The following is a 6,283-nucleotide window of genomic DNA, read 5'->3' on the forward strand; positions in this document are numbered from 1 at the left end:
TCGGAAAGCGTTGTGTCGCCTGACCCCTGTGCCTTAGTGCGTTCTGGTTCCCGTGAGTAGCTGAGTACAGCCCGTTGCACAGGAGCCCTTGTGAATGGAATTCCTGGGATGTCAGGTGACATAGTGTCGTACAGTCAGAGGAAAAGGTGAAGTGAGAGGGTTCACTCCTGTCAAAATCTCCACGCAGGAATAGAGCTATAAGAAGACCACCCACCTTTGGGACAACGACTCCCGTTGTTTGTGCAGAGACAAGACCCTCTCATCATTATATACAGTATCTCTGGTACGGTGTTGCTCTCTGATCACCTCAGGAACTGACACAGTTTCTCCACAACACTTCCCTTCTGCTAAAATGTCCACCTATCGGCGCTCAGCAATGGCACACATTGGTTTATCACATATTTGCACGAGGCAGATGTATCACAAGCACCAAAACAACCAGCACACAATTCCTATGAGTTAACTCCTTAACAAACCCATTTTGTACCCTTTATAGGTAGTAACTAACTGTAAAGTGGTACCCATCTAACAAAATACTGTTTCAAAAAAAAAAATTGACCGGTATATAGAATTCACCTGATTGACCTGATTAAACATCACTTGTGGAAGTTATCAGAGTCCCTGATTCTTTCGCACGTCTGCAGTGATGAGGCAAACTTTATGCATGTAGGCTAATGGTATCATCGTGTAATCTTGGTAAGAGTTACAGACACTACCAGTACACCTTGTGTTGAAATTGTACCTGTACATACGAATTGGCTCCTTAACTGTTTGACCTTGATATCAGAATACAGGAGTAAACATTTGGTGAGAAAAGGTGTGTTGTGTCCAGTACAGTATGATCTGATATCACGTTCAGGGTACATAAATCAACCTGGAACCTTTTTCAGTGAGTTGTCTCTCTCACCCCCAGGTAGTCTTGCTTATGTAATGAACTACATTGACATGTACCATATAGGGGATCCATTGGCATGTCTCCACCCAAGGAACCGGCCAATTGTAAATAAGTACTGTAAATGGTGCTGAAGCCCAGGAGCCAAACAGCCACTATTGAGGGGCATTGTTATTGATTGTGTATCGAGTGTATAACTACATCTTAGGAGTTTTTGACACTAAAAGTTTATCAATGCCATCAGGCCTTATTTTTTATTTTGAGTGTGCAGCTGCATCACATCTTGTTTTTGTAAATGCGTGTGAGTAATTCCAGGATAGCGTGGCTGAAATATCAACTTTCTCCTTAAGAGGAAACCTGAGAGCGAGCTTCCTGTCCTACAACCAGACTCCTCTGCTCCTCACGTTCAGAAAACATCTCTCCCAATCAAAGTTTTAACAGGGGCCTTGTCAGATCAGCAGGCGCCCATGTCCGGTCAGCTGTGTTCAGGTCTGCATGGCTTTAGGCAAGCAGGAGAACAGGAGTCGGTGTTTACAGGGGTGTGAATGATATTTTCCATGTCATTTAACAACCATACGAATCTTTTGGAATTGATGGGAGGGCTTATTTTAGTGTTGTTTTTATTTTATTTTTATTTCAGTGTTGTTTTTAGTGTCCAGTGTTTTTAAAATTATTTTAAGTGTGTCTACCTGTTACCTATTCTTCCCCTTTCTTTGTGTCTCTCTGCCTTTAATTTGCCTGAGGATCATTCATATGAGTCTTTTGGAATAATTTACTCAATTAAACAATGGAACCTCAACTGCAAAACAATTCATCATGTTTTTTTCCATCATTATGTTTGTTCCTGAACTTCCCTCCAGCTCTATCCTGGAACCCTTAAGGAAAATGGAAAACAGGGCGTCCACGAAATACCCGGAGGCGGGAGCTAGCAGCAGATACCAAAAGATGTGGCATGGGGTGGAACGAGATAGACAAGAACTAAGTAAGTAGAACTACCTCCAAGTCAGTAATTACTGTAATGTTTTGATTACGTATCTCCATTTGGAATTAATTGGCAAATGCTTGAAATGATGTCTGCCACAAACAGGTATGCAAGTGCTAAGTACTATGTGTGTTCCATTGTAACTACTGGGTCTGTCTTTGTTACCACCATGTAACTCAGAGTCTACACTTCAATGGACAGTCATCTATTTGATTACATTTACACAACAAACAAACACGTAATATTACATCAGCCCAATGCGACAGACGAGGAGTTAAGTTGATTGAAATAGTCAAAACTGTAATAAAGAAACCACAGTAGAAATCCAATACAGGTTTTCACAGTGCCAATGTCAGTCAATTACACTTTCCGTTTAGCAATGTACACCCAGAATTAAACACCTAAAAAAGAAAACAACCCAACACCCAAACCCCCAAAAACAGTTTGGTCTCCTTTCCTGACCCCTAGAAACATTCCACAGGTTTAATTACCGGCTGACCTTTGCAGTGAGCAGAGTCTCACCTTTTGAAATTACGCACAAGACAAAATAAATCGGTGTGGTTGAAGCTGAGTCTGTCAGTCACTGGTACACAAAATACATGTTTTCTTTGTCTCAGGAGTGCCCCCCCCTACCCCCAACAAACGAAGCATGGGGACATGGAGTCTGTGCTTCTCTGTACGGGTTTGTGTGGAAACGTGAAGGGAACTCCCATCGGCTGGGTAAGGATTGTTGGAAGGGTAGGGGTGGGCTCTTGGGATCCATTATCATCCAAAACTCTTTATGTTACTAGTATTACGTCTGTGGCGAAAGCAGGAAGGCAGACATCTCCTGTTTGACTTGGCCGGAGAGCTAGGTGGTGGTGGAGAAGATGCTTGCTTCCTGAAACCCAAAGAGATTGACTATCATTCAGTGATATATACAGTATATTGAAGTATTAATTTACATTCTCTAAAATATTCAGAACAGGATTTTTAAAATGTATTTAATTGACAATTTCAGACCATATCCCTTTTCCCCAATATAACACATTTTGACAGTGCTAGATTATATATATTCTACCTACACACACAGGGCTTGAAGAGAAATAAGACTGACAACAATCCATCTAGAGACATGACACAATCCATCTAGAGTGATCTTGCAGGGCAGTGCAGCATGGGGATTTGGCCTCACCTGTTGTTGGCTGCAGTAGCAGCCTCAAAACGCATCACACGCAGCATTCTGCAGATCTGACATAGAGTCAATTTAGGGGCATTGCATGCCAAACGCGGGCGGGGGACATTACGAGGGCTACGGTAGGCGATGAGGGACATGTAGCCACACTTAGGGCCCTTCCCAAAGAGTTGGAGAGGCTGATGGAGAGTGCTGTTTCCATAACAGGACGCAAACTGGAGGATACATGTAGAGAGAACGGTAAAGTTTTTAGTAGTCTAGTATTCTGAAACAACACAGAATGTCAAGTCTATCTGTCTGATTTTAGTGCCAAAAAATAACAAATTAGGACCCTCGTCAATGTTTTAACAATTTCATCGTACTCGCACAGTGCTAAATGTTATGTCTCTACCCAGAATTTCAGTAAACACTTCAGAAAAAACAGGCCACGTGAACCAGAGATATAAATACAGAACATTAACACTATCATATCACACCCAATTAATTTGCATACGAGCCATCGCTGGCCTCTTAATCACCCTCTCCATCAGAAACCCAAGCCCAGCACACACTCACAGGCTCCATCCATCTACCGCCATCTACCTCCACCTTGTAATCTCCCACATTTCTCCATTAACTAATAACCATCATTTCATCAAAACTCTTCTGCTGATCCAGTTCTGTTGAGGATCATCCATCAATTCCCCACATTTTCCCCAAACCATTCTTATTACCCAAACACAGAAATACTCACAGGCACTACAGTTGCCATGGACTGAGATGGAGCGATGAAGAGACTGCTCTATCTGTTCAAAGTTCTGTGGTTCAGGTGGGAGGGTAACTTTGAGCCACTGTGCAGACATGCCACCTTCGTATAGCTTCTGAGACAGTGAAGCTGAATAGGCTACGGACAATTACATTACAGCCAATACAAAACAGACCTGCCCACTTCTGACATCACCGACTGAGCTCACTGCTCCCTATGAACCTCCACTACACACACGGAAAACAGCAAAGAGGTCTCATGTTTCAGAAAACCACAAACAAGCTCTTAATTATTAAGAAGGCTTTTGTCCCTATGTGTAAATTTAGAAGCAGAGGGGTGGGAACCAGTGGTTGGAACCAAAATGATTTTCCAATAATTTCTTTCTGAATAGAACCATTTTTTTTATACGTTCCGACCAGCAAAATAAAGTTCTGAACCAGGTCGAACCCCCAAAAGTACTGGTTTATATCGTTCCTTTCTGTTCCTTTTTAAACCTCTGTAATCATATTTTCTTTTACATTTAGCTCAACATTAAATTACTTCACCAATCATGCACTGAGGATAGAGAGCTTGCTAAGGGAGCTTGTTATGGAGCGGGCAAACTATATAGCCCCACCATGGACATGTCATAATACCCATAAAACATAGGGGTCAAACACGGAAGAGAGAATAAAGTAGACGGCGCGCGTCAAACGTTTGATTTATGACCGTAGGGCCGGTTGACGTGTGCATGCCCAAATATGGGCATCCGGTCAGGACATCCTGGCAGGAAGTTATCATGTGGTTATGCCAATATTTGGGCATCCTGTCAGGACATCCTGTTGTCATGTGTTAGAGTGTGTGTTAATTTATGCATATAGTGCATCTATTCCTTTGAAGTTGTCATGATGATTGATGTGTAGGGACCTCGTTGAACTGGGGGGTATGTGTTTGAACATTTCAAAGAGGATGGCCCCACACCCCATATTTTATTGACCTTAGGGCTGTTGTCTATGAAGCAGGAATGTCCGGGGGGTATTGTGTGTGTGTGCGTGTGTGTGTGTGTGTGTGTGTGTGTGTGTGTGTTTTCTCTGCAGGGGTGTGTATGTGTGTCTCTGCAGGGGTGTTTGAAACAATCTTTTTTATCTAAACAATTCAACAATAGGAGGGCATATATACATAACGATACCCAAACAACAGGTGATTTTCCTAGGTAGGGGATCAAAGGAGAGCTGCTCTCCAGGGTGGGGCTCCTCCAAATAGGATCGGACCTCCATTATGGCATCTGCTGAGGGATTCCTTCGTGCTGCATCCCCAGTTGCTCTCTCGTCAAACAGCATCCAAACAGCAGAAGTTTGTGGCACTACTGCTGGTGCTTCTGCTCTATCTGATCCCTCTTCTTCCTGGTACCTGAGCCAGCTGACTGCTGGGGCTGTCCCTCCCTGCTGCTGAGGTTATTCTTTGAAGAGCCTCATCAATCAATCTGGCATCACGTGATTATATTCCATTCTGTGGAACTTTCTGTCCATTGATGAACATAGGGTGTCCTGTGGTTACATTTGCTTCTCTCTGGCGGTTGGCTGTGATTCACTGCAGACCCTTACACAGGAGTATCATTTTTGAGGCTGTCACATAGCTGAAAAGAGAGAACAGTAACTTATTAGTCCAGGTTCATGTTTTGTCTACTGATACTACATTCTACATATATAATACTGGATTAAATAATGATGTAGTAATAACTGCTTACTGTACTTCTCTCCACTGATCTCCACAGTGACCTGCTCAAAGGGTTCCAGGACTCTGCACACCTCCTCCACCACCTCCCATTCCTCTTGGGTCAGAGCATCATCAGGTGCATGGACAATGGCCAGGGGAGAGATGATGGCATCCTTTGACTCAAGAAACCGCTTCAACATATAACACGTTGAATTCTACCTTGTAGTGCAGTCTTGTTTAGGCCTCAGCTCAGGCATCCCCATCTGGCATTGTGTAGACTTTCATTTTTCAGAACCTACTGTGCTCCTGTGGAAGTATTCCACAGCTGCTTTCACTTTGTCCACAGTGGACTTCATCACCTTCAGAGCATCTCTTACAATCAGGTTGATTGTGTGGGCAAGACATGGATGATGGGTCCATTTAAACATTTTCATGGCTTTGGTTATGTTACAACAGACCACTTTTCCATCTCCTTGCCATTCTCTGGTCACTCTCAACAGTTCCTCTGCCAAGTTCTCTGAGGTGTGTCTGTTGCTGAACTCAAAGCAGTCCAGAAGACAGCAAGACATCGAAAAATCAATGAAGTGACATGTAACCGACATGTAAGAAGTGGCTACCCTTGATGTCCAGCAGTCAGTGGTAAGGCAAACTGCAGTAGCTTTTCGGACTCTTTCCCGTACTGAAGCCTGTGTGCTCTCGTACAGTTGTGGAATAACTGATTTTGAAATGGTTTTCCTGCTTGGAATTGTCTACATTGGATTTAGACTATTGCTATAATTTCTAAAACCTCTGTCC

Source organism: Oncorhynchus tshawytscha, linkage group LG19 (genome assembly GCF_018296145.1).
Source record: "Oncorhynchus tshawytscha isolate Ot180627B linkage group LG19, Otsh_v2.0, whole genome shotgun sequence".
NCBI classification, from domain to species: domain Eukaryota; kingdom Metazoa; phylum Chordata; class Actinopteri; order Salmoniformes; family Salmonidae; genus Oncorhynchus; species Oncorhynchus tshawytscha.